General features: G+C 38.5%; 1 protein-coding gene across 3 annotated transcripts in view; it reads right to left on the bottom strand.

The window, feature by feature from the left end:
• Positions 1–8554, bottom strand: part of P4HA1 (prolyl 4-hydroxylase subunit alpha 1) — a 102348-nt gene extending 93794 nt beyond the window's left edge. For 2 of the 3 annotated variants that reach the window (XM_040624230.1, XM_040624232.1), the window contains exon 1: positions 8403–8552. The gene's annotated coding sequence lies outside the window, so the exon portion shown is untranslated. Of the gene's footprint in view, positions 1–8402 lie in introns of all 3 variants that reach the window. The other variant, XM_040624231.1, reaches the window with a different exon arrangement.
• Between the last annotated feature and the right edge of the window lie 6424 nt (positions 8555–14978).

Below are 14978 nucleotides of genomic sequence, written 5' to 3'. Positions count from 1 at the left end.
AGAGAGAGAGAGAGAGAGAGAGAAAGAAAAAGAAAGAGAAAAGAAAAGCCAAAGGGGAGTCAAAGATACAAAGATAAATTCATGCTAGCATCAAATGTAGTATGGAAACGCTACAGATAAATTACTGATATTTTGGTTCTTGGTTAGATGGTAGGTTCATGAATGCTTATTACCTACTTTTTATAACAAATGTATATTATACATGTTTAATATGCATGAATATTATATTTTAGAAACTATAAGGAAAAAAGAATATGGAAGAAATCTTTCTGGAAAACATATTCTCAGGTAAGCCAGATAAAAATAAACAGCAAAGTATAATATCTATCCAAAACTTTCCCTACAGTCCTTCTCCCAGGAAAGTCCAGTCCCACACATTCACAGGTCAATCAAACCTGGGAACAGATTTTAAAACAGTTCTACTACATTGTAAATATTTACAACTTTGAGTTATCAGGATTCATTGAATTGTATGTACAAGTTATTTAATGAATTACTAGGAACAGGGTATCTGGCAAATAACTCTAGTAGCCTTTCAGTCTAACATTTTTCTTCCAAGAAAAAAATTGCAACATTTTAAAAAGTTGGTCTTTCCCAGATAAATCATTAAAAATTAATAAGGCCAACTAAAGAATGTTTGATATTCTAATCTAAACTTTCTCTGACACTAAAAATTTTCCACAGATCTCCTAGCAGTCTCTCCATACCTTTCACAACTGTTCCAAATCTTCTTTTAGAGGGCTCCAGCTTAAATTTATTTAACCTCATACAAATCCCACATTCAACTGTTGGTATTCCTAACATCTGCGTTAGACTTTAAATTTTTTTTTTTAACAGTTTTTATAGTGAATGCAAAAAACCAGCACAAATCCAGGCTTCTAATTCAGGCTATAACAATGTGGTACATATCAAGACTTGGCATGTCTCTTCCATCTAAGTAGGATGGATTTTCTAAGACAACTAAGAGTACTTACTAATAGAACTAGTTATATTTCTGTTCTTCCTTATAATCCCTCTGGCAAATTGCCATTTGTTTTAACTTAACACCATAAATTCCAGTCATACTTATGCTCCCAAAGAGAGTAAGCCACATCTCTAACACATACAATCTGACGGACTAAGTGCTTTAATGGCTATGACTAACTTTTCTATCAAAAACTCAGAAATCATGTTAGCTTTCCCACAGCTTTCTGTACTTGAGCAGTGAACCCAGTCATTGATATAATTCCAGCTGAACAACATTTTGAAATTTGGTTGGAAAGAAGCTCTAAATCAAGATATTAGCCTTAACTGACGTACAATATAGTCTGTCTTTTGGAGATTCTTTTCCTTGTCAGAAAGAACTGAATATAATATCATTTCAAAAACACACACCTATTTTTGCCTATATGCTGCCTCTACCACCACTACTCTCTTTCTTCTAGAAACTGCCCCCTTCTACCTTTTTTACTGCCTCAATCTACCTTTAATTCATCCTCATAGTTTCATCAGTCATGTTATACAGCATGATACTTCTCCCTCACCAAGTGACCAAAGTTCTTTCCTGGAAATTTTGAAAATAAAATTGAGAAAAAAAGGGCAGGCACTCTTTGAATGCCTGAATTATATAAAGCCTCAGGAGAAGTAATGGACCAGATTTTGACATATAGGTCAAAACGTAAATGAAGTTTATCTGGAAAGAATAAAAAGCGAAGCAAATATACAGAGAGGAAGATAGACAAGAGAAGAAAACATTCTGATGTTCCTGATATTCTTGAAATCTAATCACATTCTGGACTTCAATTGTTAAACAACTCCCTATCCCCACAATACTTACATAAATTCCACTGTATCTTAGTATGAGTTGGGTTTCTGTTTAACCCAGAGTCCTAATTGTTTGTCTAACCCTGCAGTTAATATTTTTGTAGGCAAAATAAATAATAAGGTAATTTTTTGGCTTGTTAGAAATCCAATAAGTGCCACTTCTATATCAAAGATAGAGTTTACAGTAAATATTTTAATCCATTTTTTAAAAAGATTTGAATTGGAACTTGGATTCAAAATTGAATTTAAACTTGCTTTGTTTTTCTTTACCAGTATTCTACCTCACCTTTACTTCTGTGATGGTTATATTGCCTAGTAAGCACACCTGTGGTTGTGAAAATAGCATAGCAAAAAAGAAAATCCCCAGTTATTGATGCACTAGATTTGTGTATGTCTTTTAAGTAGTTCTAGTTTCCACTTTACATAGAATCATCAGGAAAAGTGTAAAAATTCAAAAGTGAAATTAAAAAATTTTATTTATATTTATATTAAACTCAATGTATAAAGTTTGTTTCAACTAGAAAAGTCAAGTTCCCCTAAACCAGAAACATTTTACAAATAAATGTAGGCTGATGGAGAAGGTTTGAGAAAGAAATGAATCTTATTATTTATTATTAAAATGGTGCTATTCTTCACTGACTCTTAAACTATGTATTTTAAACTGTATAATATACCTCTCAACTATTTCAAACACTTTAGTTAGAAATGCATACATTTCCCAATGTGGGGGGAAAGGTCAGGATTCTTATGCCCCAGGATACAGAATATAAAAAATTTACCAGAAGTGATATTAAAAGCCCCCCAATTAGTAAGATTCATCAATAATGTCCACCTTTATTTGGTGATCCCCTTAACAAGAAGCTGAATAAGCAAAAAAGGTATCAAAATATTAGGTCAAATTTGACTGCCAGCAAGTAATAAAAAAAAACAGTGATTTAGATGGAAGTGCCTAGGAGGATACTTGGCACATAGAAGACACTTAAGAAACGTTACTTTTGGATGTGGGGCAAGAACTTAAGAATAGATGGATCTGTTGCCAAGGGTGTTTCAAGGGACGTGGAAAAAGGAAAGACTTGGAGAACGGTGGGAAGCCCAGGAAATCTCGATCCTGGGCTAAGGTGGTGAGAAGGAACAAGTAGCCTAGTCTAGTAGCAGACAGATGCAGACTTTTATAATTTAAGGATTTGAGTAGGAGAAGTAAGTGGACAGAAGCAATGAAAGGGAAAAGAGAAAAGAAGTAACCATTAAATTATATATGCTTTATTTGTTACTTACAAATGCTAGTATTTCCAAATATTAACATGGTCTATATATTTCTCATTTTAAGAAAGACCTTGCAGTATCTTCTCTTGGCTGTATAAACTAGTTATTATATTAATGAAACTGTGTGTATCCAATAACATAAATGTCAATTAATATTGGTCAGGGCATTAAAAAACCAGCAGTAATATAAAAAGCAGCAATTAGAGATTCAAACTCTTAAAACTTTACACAGTAACTAAAAGAGCTCCAAAAAAAAATGTTAACTGAGAGGTGGGATCACAATTATCTTCACTCAACTTCTGCATTTTCTTTAATAAACACTTAATAGAACATTCAACAAACATTTAATAAGATTTCTATTTCTGTAAGTAAGCAAGTAAGCTAAAAAAAAAAAAAAAGTCAAAGTAGCACTGAAGTGAAGAGACAAATTCAAATCATGAACAGATTGAGAAAATCCAAATGTTTAACTCCCCAGCTCTACTAGTTGACACAATACCACCATCAATCCCTTTTGCTCCAAAGGGATTTTTTATTTACATAGGAAGCTCTGATAAGACAAATTTACTGTCATCACCACCCTAAGGATATAAGTGAAACGTAAAATTTAGATTTTTACATTTTAGAGTTTTTAAGCTTAAGTAAGGAATATGAGGTGATGACAAAATATTCCAAAAGCAGAATTTTCAATGAAACATGTAGATCAGTGGAACAAAATAGAGAATCTAGACACAGAAAATGGTCTGTTTGGTTTTGGCAAAGGTATAAAGGCAACTCAACAGAGGAAGGATAGTCTAGAATAGTTGGATATTCATGCACACACACACACACAAAAAAAGTTTTATTTGGGCACCTCATACCCCCTAACGGACACTGGGAAGCTCCCTGCCTAGGAATTTATATAAATTTTGGTACAAATTCCATTTTTCTTAACCCGAGTCTCCCTCTTCTCATTCTAGCCTTCAATTCCCTCATTTTCCTAATGCCAGATCCAAAATTGTCAAGTTCAGGAAAAGATACATGAAATAAAGTTACATATACTAGATAAGGAGAGATGAATTCATGGTTGCAGAAGATGTGAATCTAGATATGGGTTTCCATTCAGTACTTACTCAGATTTAACATCAAGTAAAATGTTAGTAACATGCTTGCAAGGCATGTAACTTTCATGTCCCATTTTTCCTACAGAACATTTCTTATTACTCTTTTGATTCTCCCACTGTCTACTAGACACATTATAAATGCTTTTAAAATGAAACTGAGTGGAATGATTAAGTTAGTTACTACTAACCAGGGACCCTACTTTGTTTCAACCCTGGATATTGAAACCATTTATAATACATTGGTAATATGCTATTGTTTATTTTTCCCCCGTTCCATTTCCTCAGACTCAATCTGATCAACTTTCAAGAATGAAGTACTATGAAATGTGAATCAGAAAACAGACAACCTGGGTCCAAGTCCTAGTTCTGACGGTTACTATATTCTTGGGCAAATTACTTGACGTCTCTGAGCCTCAGTATCTTCATTTGTAAAATGCGGATGATATAAAACAACCTGGCAGAATTATTTTAAAGATCAAATTATATATAAAACACTTTAAAAAATATAAAGTGCTGGGGCGCCTGGGTGGCACAGCGGTTAAGCGTCTGCCTTCGGCTCAGGGCGTGATCCCGGAGTTATGGGGATCTTCCCACGTCAGGCTCTTCCGCTATGAGCCTGTTTCTTCCTCTCCCACTCCCCCTGCTTGTGTTCCCTCTCTCGCTGGCTGTCTCTATCTCTGTCGAATAAATGAGCCCAGTCCAATGCCCCTAGAAAATTCTTTCGGGGGAAGGAAAAATTACTGATGAAAGGTTTTATTGTCATGTGTTTCTTTTCCCCCAAAAAAGAAAAAAAGCAGATAGAAAGAAAACTGGTTAAAGTTGACTGTAGCCATACAGGTGGATAAAAGAAACAACTAAATTATAGCCTTCTCTTTGCACTACTTATCATGGAGAAACAGCTCAAATGCCTAACAAGAAAGAAAGGCTGAGTATATTAACATATTATAATATTACTATTTAAATGAAAAATATGTAAACCACCAAAACATGGACATATTTATTTGAAACACTAAGCAGGAAGAGGAAAAAGTCCAAGATAGTATGCATTCACAGATGACACTATGTAAGAAGCATGACTCCTATACTGTATTTTTGCCAAAGTCCAACCAAATATACTAATAGTCATACTGATCATCCAAAGCAACATGAGGAAAAGGAATGTTTCTCATTACATCAAGTTCAAAAATTGCTGTAGTAGTCTTAATGAAGTCTTTTGAACTTCTAGGTTTTATTAAGGCACAATATTTGGCCAGAGGAAAACCAATGAGAATTTAGCTTCAATTTATACAAATAAATTGCATTGGGTAGAAACACGAATGAAGCTTTAACTAGTTTCACAAATATACATACACACTTTATTTGGCTTGTCTCTTATAGTCATATATTGTACATACAAACACACCATTATGATTTAATTGTTAAGATGCAAGTTCTCACTGTATGAAGAGCAACAGTTTCATGCCAAGGACCTATACAATTTATTTTTGTTTACATTCAAGCATTTTCTACTTTCAGAGTAGAACCAAAGACAAATGACAACATATGGGGGGAGGGGAAGTGGGGGGGGAGCAATATCATGTATGATTGCCTAGACAATTTAGCAATTCAACAATTCTCCCACCAACCCATTAACTTTTGCTAAAACCGTTTCAGCAAAAGTTTATTACTGTCATCTATATACTCAAATCTAGTCAGACTTACTGCTCAGTTCCATTTTCAGAAATATTCAAGAAATACTGCCTCAAGATACCTAGATGTACTTGAAGATTAACTTCATATATCTTTTATTTTTTTATTCTTATACTAGTTTCCATATGTGCAAGGTTGGGGGAGGGAAGTATCTGTAAATGGTACATAATACTTCATGCAGATATATGCACTTACATTTTCTGACCCAGGATCCATACCTTCTATCAGATTCTCAATGGATTTCATGACCTCAAAATAAGTTGAGAACTGCTACTAACGTATCTCACAGGGTACACTTCTCAAATCTAAGAGCAGTAATGATATCCCAGGTGATAATTAATTGCTAAATAAAATAAGGCATTCCTTCCACAGAAGTGAAGGCTCACAGCTTTACCACTGGGTCCCTGAAATAACTCCTGCGGCATCTCTGGAATAAAAGCAGGACTATGAACTTAGCCTTATGAAAGATACTGCTTGTCAGTACACAACCTACTCTGCAGTATTAGAAAAGGTGAACATCTCATTATCAGAAAGCCAAGGTTCACCTGCAACAACCTGTACTACCTAGGTGGTATAAAGCTTTTTTTTTTTTTTTCAAAAGTCTTTTGCACTAAATTTTTCTACAGTAAAGTTGTATATATTTCTTTTATCTGTTTTACTACCTTAGTTACCAAGGCACAAAATGACAAATGTAATTATCCGCTTATCAAAGTCCTGGCTTTAAGTACTTCAAAATAAAACTCATTTTAAGATGTCAAAGGAAACAGCATTATCCATCTAAAAAAGAGACAAAGTAGTCCTTTTCCTAGTTAGTCTATGTTAATCTATAAGAAGCATTTGCCATCAGCTATCTAAAACACTGGCAGAACTCAAGGCATAATGCTTCAAAATCAAAACTGGCATGGCTTTTAAAGGTAAGTCATAAAACCTATGCTTCCCACAGAAAGAAAAAGGTAAAATTTGAGGTTCTTATTTAAGATTCTGAAATTATATTCATAGGTTAAAAGCCAAAATTGAAGGAAAAAAACACATGCAATGCCTATTTAAATTTCAAGTGAAGGCAACACATATTATAAGTTGTTCACTTTCTGCTCCTTGACTATTTCCTGCTTAAGGTATCCATTTTCTCCATAGAAACTCAATCAGAAAAATCCCTTCAAAATGTTTTATAAATTCCAATATTCCTATTTCATCTGATTATCTTAGGAAAAGACTAGCCTCATTCATAAAGCTATTCACACATCTAAACCTAAAAGGCGAAATACGTTTCTTCCCAGAAACTTTTTTTTAAAAAAGAGCAAAAACCTGATGAAAGAACACTGCTGCCACGTCTTTTCCCCTCCCCCACTCACGTAGTGGCTGTTTCATCCCTTCGGAGTGCGTTCCAAGGGAAAGTCCAAAAGCCACAGCTCCCCGAGAAACCAGAAACAGTTAAGTTGAAATTGGCAAGTCTCTGTGGCCTTTCAGATCAATTCCTAAAAGGAGAGCCAGCTGCTTCTTCATCCCTTTCTTAAAGCAAACAGTGCAAAATTCCAAGAGTCTTTACTCTCCGGGAACGCATCTAAGTGTCTAAAAACTAAACTCTACTTAATACATTCGATTATTTAGGAGAAACAGTCTCCTAGAAATTGGTAGGAGAAATGGTACCATTCTTCCTTCCCCTTAAAACATACATCTGGGAGGCATTCATGAAATCCAACTATAAGTTCTCACACAACCACGAAACTCGCTTCACTGATGTGCACTTTTTAAAAGCAGCACACACTCAGCTGAGAAAAAGTGAAGGGGGATGGTGAGGGAAGCTCGTGTGCCTTTAAAAAAAATCGTGGAAGAAGAGGGAAGGAAGAGGAGCTTCCCCGGCGACTGGGTGATCTGACAGCCGTCTTCCTCAACCCAGTAGCCCGAAACTCGGCGCCTGGGGCAGCGTCTAGCTGCTCCAGCAGCAGCGCTGCGCGCAACAGATTAGTCGAGCCCGAACTTCTCTGACTAGGTCCGCTGCCCGGACCGGACGACTTTCCGACAGGCTAGAAATGCCTCAAGTGCTTCGGCTCTGGCCCTAAGCTTTAAAATCCGCTCTCCACTCCGCCACATGCTAACCATCTGCCGCGGCGGAGGCCAAAAACGCACGCCCCGCCCTCGCGTGCCCCCCAGCTTTTGTAGGGAGGACCAGGTATGAGAGCAGCTCGGAAAAATCAACAGGGTGAGCCCTCCCCGCGAAGGAAGGAATATTCAAGAAAGTCCTGGTCCCCAGGGCGGGGACAGAGGCTGCCGCAGCCCCAACGGTCGGGGGCGCCGAACAGGCAGGAGGAGGGATAAGGGGAGCACGAAGAAGGGCAGAAGGGCCTCTGGGGCAGCCAGGGGGCGCGGGGCGCGCGGCCGAGTCCCCAGGAAAGAAGGTATTCAGACTGCTGTGGTCAACTGGAGAACCCTCCGCCCCCAAGCCATCCCACCAGAGCGGGCAGGGAGCCGACCGCCACAGCTCTCCGAGCAGGGCCACAGCGGTCCTAGGGCCTGAGCCACAGTCTAGAGAGTCGGGGAGCGTCTCACCTGGGAAGTGGGGCGGGAGGGGCGGCGCGTTCTTCAGTCCCCTGTAGCCTGCTCTCGGGCCGGATACCTGCTCCCTTCCCTCAGCCCGCTGGCGGCGCGACTGGGCAGCAGAGGGAGCCAGTTAGCCCTTTTATAACCTCTAGGCTGCGACGGCAGCACTAGGGAGGAGGCGACTGCAGCCCTCGCTACGTGAGCTCGATCACACCAGCGCCCCGGCGACTGCGCAGGCGCCCAGCCCGCGCCTCCCTCCGGTCCGCACCCGCGGCCCACACCCGTACTCCCCGCCAGCCCCGGAGTCTTAGGCGGAGCGGGGCGCGGACGGGCAGGCGGGCCTGGTATGGGATGCGCCTGCGCAGGGTTCTCGCCACGCCGCCGTCACCTTCGTTGCTTCAGGTTTGCCTCGCTCCTTTTCGTCAGGTTGTTTAAACGCGTTACTTTCAATCTCGGCTTCAGGTCTGGGCGTGGAAACCACCAGCAATGAAATAACTTAAATATGAGAAGAGGAACATGGGAACGTAGAGAATGAAGCAGAAAAGAAGACTCCAGTGGAAAAGAATACAGTGCATCCTTGGTATCTCAGCTGTCGTGTCCCGGAGGCTCTTTGCTTTACTAACCTCCCTTTTTCACCTCCACTGTTATTTATACGAATCTCACTCAGCCATCTTTACACTTTATCAGTAGATAAAGTATACGCACTCCGGAGACAGATTTTTTCGAATTTAGTTCCCGGCTCAGCCCTGTAAAACGCAGGGCATTGACCTCTCTTTATCTCAGTTTCCTCATCTGTAAAATGGGAATGATGATAGGCTTCTCATAGGAATACTGGGAGAATTAAATGAGATAATGTACGTGAAGCACTTGGTACGTGCCTAGCACACAGAAAGGACTTGCTAAATATTAGATGCTGTTGTTACACCATATAAGACACCCAGTGTTTTGTTTGGTCTTAGTCTAACGTTTACCTTGGCCATTATATTCTTGAAAGAACAAAGCCTTGCTATCAGGGAGCAATTAAGGAGATTCTTTTACCCTTGTCAGTAAAAAGGAAGAGTGACTTCTCTAAGACTTGTGATTCATTAAAAATTTTTGTTTCTAAAGTTTTCCATGTATGCCAAAGAGCACAGCAATTAACATTTGACTCTTACCTAGGAGGTGGAGTTGATTATATAGATAGAGAAATAGAGAGCAGGTACTTGGAAGCTCTAGGCATCCAGAAAGTAGATAGAATGATGTCTAACTCAGCGGTTGTCAAAGTGTAGTCGGGGGTCCACAAGATCAAAATTATTTCCTATTATTTCATACCAAGACTGTGCTTTTCCAGAGACTACATGTTTGGTGATATTGCAACAGATTGAATGCAGTAGCAGATGTGAGAATTCTGTTAAGCCAGACATTATAGAGACTTTCAGAAATGTAAAATAGTGCCACTCTTCTCACTAAATGCTTTTGGCTTTGAAATAATAGTTCTATTTCATTAAAAATGTTATTTAAGTTAATATGTAACAGATTTATTGTTTTTGTTTTTAAATGAATTAATAAATATTTTACATGTTTGTTTTAACTCTAATATTGTTAATATTGACAGATATGATCCACATGTAAGTTTTTTGGAGTCCTCAATGCTGTTTAGGAGTGAAATGGTCATGAGACCAAGAATTTGAGAACTTCTAGTTTAAGCAAATGGCAGAAAGCCCTTTGACACAAGAGGCAAATCTTTGTCTCAAACGGAACTGTAAACAACATACCCACTAGCCCTATATGAGCTGACTGAAAATTGACAATCCACCCTAAAGATAAAATGGCCCCAAGCCCCGAGGCAAATTTAATGCAAAGCTAAGAAGGCTTCAACTTCAGGGGACTTTATTTGCACTAGCATTTTCCAAGGCCCTGGAAGGGGCCCTGGCAGTATATTCACATAGTTCACAAAAATTTTAGCTGCAATCTTTAGACTGCAAATTGGTTCCTCACTGATTTCTCCTCTGTAGCACTTCCGCTTGTCTAGTGGTGTAGGAGTGGCTAGCAGGCATTTTTTTAAATTTAGCTGAAGGAAGTTGAGTTAGAATACATTTGGTTTGAGTTTAGTGGGATATATTTTTGTAACTCACAGTCACTTCTATGCATAGTTAAAATATTGCCAGCTGTCCCAGTGTTGGAATGGCATCCAAGAATACTCCTACCACCCATTGTGCCAACCCACCCATCACTGTAAAACAAAGGTGCAGGGCCAGACATTTTATAGCTATTTGAATGTGTACTATGTTCTATCATCAAAAATACATGTATAGTGGAGCAGACACAAAGTTGAAACTTAGGGAACCTGAAGCTTATCTGTGGGATATCCTTCTATTTATTGGATGTGTGACAAGAAATTTTAAGTAACCCCTACCCCCAAGGGGACTCTTGAACTCACAACCGTGGGATCAAGAGTCATATGCTCTACCAACTGAGCCAGCCAGGTGCCCCCGAATGTGTAAAATTTTAATGAAAGATTTAATGCTTGCCAATGCTTAGCTAATAAAAGAAAGTTCTTTTCTGTTACAATTGAATAAGGATATTCACAACAACTAGTTAGAGTATTATCAGTTTAAAGAAAACTGATACGCCCTGAACTCTTTTTTTTTTTAAGATTTTTTTTAAAGATTTTATTTATTTATCTGACAGAGATAGAGACAGCCAGCAAGAGAGGAAACACAAGCAGGGGGAGTGGGAGAGGAAGAAGCAGGCTCATAGCGAAGGAGCCTGATGTGGGGCTCGATCCCACAACGCCGGGATCACGCCCTGAGCCAAAGGCAAACGCTTAACCGCTGTGCCACCCAGGCGCCCCTGACCTGAACTCTTTTAAGTCACATATGAAACAATCTTATTTTGAGGTTCTTCCGAATGTAACGACAATCCTAAAAATTTACATGACATTATCAGCAATGAGTTGTGAAACTGAAAGAAATGTCTAACTCGTCCCTATCAGTATCATTCGGTTGCCCAAAAAGGACATTTCATGTCAAATTTATATATGACTACTCAACCTGATTATCCCTGCTTGGTTAGAATGAAAATGAGAGATACCTTAGCAGAAAAAGAATGACACGACTCCCCTTTGAAAGACCAAACATTAGAACAGAACTGTTGTATCCTCCAACTGTTCTATAAACCTCCAATCTCTTCTTGCATCTGAAAAAGTTGAATGGGTTCATCAGTTAATAAATATTTCTTAAACAAAATATTAAAAGTCCCATATTTATAGGAAAAGATTATTATATAACTATGGTAACAACTAATGAACAGAAGTAATTTTTAAACTTAATTTAACAGATCAATGGTGGTAACTCAACCTTGTGAACAAGCCTCTAAAAAACCAGCCTGTCAGTGACAGCTTCCCACTTTTTAAAGTTAGCCAAACAGCAACAGCCTTACTCTTGTGAACACATCTCTGAAAATCAGCCAATTGTAAAGTCTCTGCATGAGAATAATTATGCTTTCATAACTGATGTCAACCCAACCCCCTCCCATCTTTGAAAGTCAGTCAATCCCTGAACTCCACCTTTCACAAAAGTAAGGAGGGCACGTATTGCATGGTGCACTGGTGTTATATGCAACTAACGAATCATCGAACTTTACATCAGAAACCAGGGATGTACTGTATGGTGACTAACATAATATAATAAAAAAACATTAAAAAAAATAAAATATAAAAATAAAAGGTATGTTAAATAACAACAACAAAAAAAAGGTCAGCAGAGAGACTAGACCAAGCAGGTATAGTGCTTCTATACATAGAAAATAATAAATCAGCTTTTTATTTCACATTTTGTATGATGGTTTCTTCCAAGAAAGGGGGAAGCCGAAATAGAAAATGTAGACTTATTGAAGGCAGTTTTAATCAAATTGTATTCACACATATGAAACGATTAGAAATCATTTGAGAGAGTAGATAAGTACTGAACTGTGAGGATTATAAAATACTACATACTTCAGTTGAGAGAAGAAATAATAAAGTTGAATTTGATAAAATAGGTAATAGTGGATAAGTTTTTCAGCAGGGGATTAAGATAATGGAAGCAATGTTTTAGAATTTTATGCTATGTGAACTAGAAGAGAAAGTGGAGTCTAGATTAGTAGTCCAAGATTCATTGAATAAATATTTATGGAACGCCTACCAACAGTGTCCAAGACATTGCCTGCTGGGCTGTGGAAGATCAAACTTTAATTAGACAGTCTCTTAAAGAGTTTATAATCTTATTGGATAGAGTGATGCATGATTCCTGCTGTCATATAACTTGGAGTCCTTTGAAGGAAACCAAAAATACACTAAATAAATATTAATTATAATAAAAGAAAAAAAGCTGCAATGGAAAAGAATAACAGTAGGGACTTACTAATTTAAATAGATAACACAGGAAAAGTGTCGCTGAAGAAGTGACATATAAACTGAGACTGGAGTTGGCCAAATGAAGTGTGTGAACAAGAGCATTCTAAAGAGAGAGAATAGCACATGTGAGGAGCATGTGACAGGAAAAGCTTGATCCATTTGAGAAGCTAAAAGAAACAGTGTATTTGTAGTTCCATAAGCAAGGAAGAAACCAGGATGATCAGTATGCAGAGGCTAGATTATGCAGGGCCTGTTTGGTACTGTAACAAGTACAATGGGAAGGCATTGAAGTATTTGAAATGAGGCAATATCATGTTATTTACCAGCCACAAAAGAAAATGCAGTGTTAGAATATGAGTTTTGCACGTCACTGGGCATGGGAATGAGCCTTGGGACTAGGAGCGATAGGGACTTTCTGTTTAATCATGAGTAGGAACATAAAAGTCAAGAGATGAATGCAGCTGAAACTGGTAACCATTCCAGTTACTAACATCCTATCACTGTGGCATCAAGGAAAGTGGCTGCAATGGGGTAGCCAGACCATCTATGTCATGTGAGCTCAATAGGGATGCTGTGGCAAGCAGAATAATGGCTCCTCAAAGATGTTCACATCCTACTCCCTTGTACCTGTGAGTATGTTACTTTACCTGGCAAAAGAACTTTGCAGATATAATTAAGGACCTTTAGATGGAGAGATTAGTCTGGGTTATCCAGGTGGGCCCAATTTAATTAAATGATTCTTTACAGCTGAAAACCTTTCCCAGCTGTGATCAGGGAAAGAGCTGTGAGGATGGAAGCAAAGTGAGATATTTGCTACACTGCTGATTTAAAGATGGAAAAAGGGGACTGGGAACCAAGGAATGTGGGAGGCCTCTAGAACCTGGAAAAGGCAAAGAAATGGATTCTTCCCTAGAACAATTCAGAAAGGGACACAGCCCTGCCGATACCTTTGATTTTAACCCAATGAGACCCATGGCAAACTTCTGACTTACAGAACTGTAAGATAATAAATTTGTATTGTTTGAGCCATCAGGTTGGTGATAACTTATCAGAGAAGCAATAAAAAACTAATACACTCATCACTTATATGATTATGACTGAAACAATATTTGAAGGCAATGACATTTCCCAATAATCTGAGTAAATTTTCTTTTTTTTTTTTTTTAATTAATAATGATTTTTTATTATATTATGTTAGTCACCATACAGTACATCCCCGGTTTTCGATGTAAGGCTCGATGATTCATTAGTTGTGTATAACACCCAGTGCACCATGCAATATGTGCCCTCCTTACTACCCATCACCGGTCTATCCCATTCCCCCACCCCCCTCCCCTCTGTAGCCCTCAGTTTGTTTCTCATAGTCCATAGTCTTTCATGTTTCATTCCCCCTTCTGATTACCCCCCCTTCCTTTATCCCTTTCTTCCCCTACTGATCATTCTAGTTCTTATGTTCCATAGATGAGAGAAATCATATGATAGTTGTCTTTCTCTGCTTGACTTATTTCACTAAGCATTATCTCCTCCAGTGCCGTCCATGTTGTAGCAAATGTTGAGAACTCATTCTTTCTGATTGCTGAGTAATATTCCATTGTATATATGGACCACAACTTCTTAATCCAGTCATCTGTTGCAGGGCATCTCGGCTCCTTCCACGATTTAGCTATTGTGGACATTGCTGCTATGAACATTGGGGTGCATATGGCCCTTCTCTTCACTACGTCTGTATCTTTGGGGTAAACACCCAGTAGCGCAATGGCTGGATCATAGGGTAGCTCAATTTTTAACTTTTTAAGGGACCTCCACACGGTTTTCCAGAGTGGCTGTACCAACTTGCATTCCCACCAACAATGTAGGAGGGATCCTGAGTAAATTTTCTAACGTTCTGTCCTAGAAGTGAATGTAGTAATTAGGACTGACCCCTTACAAAGGATACACATTCTTGAAATCATGAGAATTCACTGAGGAAGAGGACTCTAGAGAGGAAGAAAGAACTCTCAGTAAGCAGGACCGAAGCATTAAGACCTTTAATTTAAATAGCAAAAGGCATATGACCTCATATTGTACCCTCAAGCTGGTAAAGCAGAACATATTAGTTACACACAAAAAAGTGCCGTGGCCTCCAGTTTGGAAAGCAGGCCAGAATGACAGTGTCAATAACCAAATAAAGAAGTTGGGAGGGGCGCGTGGGTGGCACAGCGGTTAAGCGC

Source organism: Ursus maritimus, unplaced genomic scaffold (genome assembly GCF_017311325.1).
Source record: "Ursus maritimus isolate PB19 unplaced genomic scaffold, ASM1731132v1 scaffold_7, whole genome shotgun sequence".
NCBI classification, from domain to species: Eukaryota; Metazoa; Chordata; class Mammalia; order Carnivora; family Ursidae; genus Ursus; species Ursus maritimus.
This window is presented reverse-complemented; position numbering and strand designations above follow the sequence as displayed.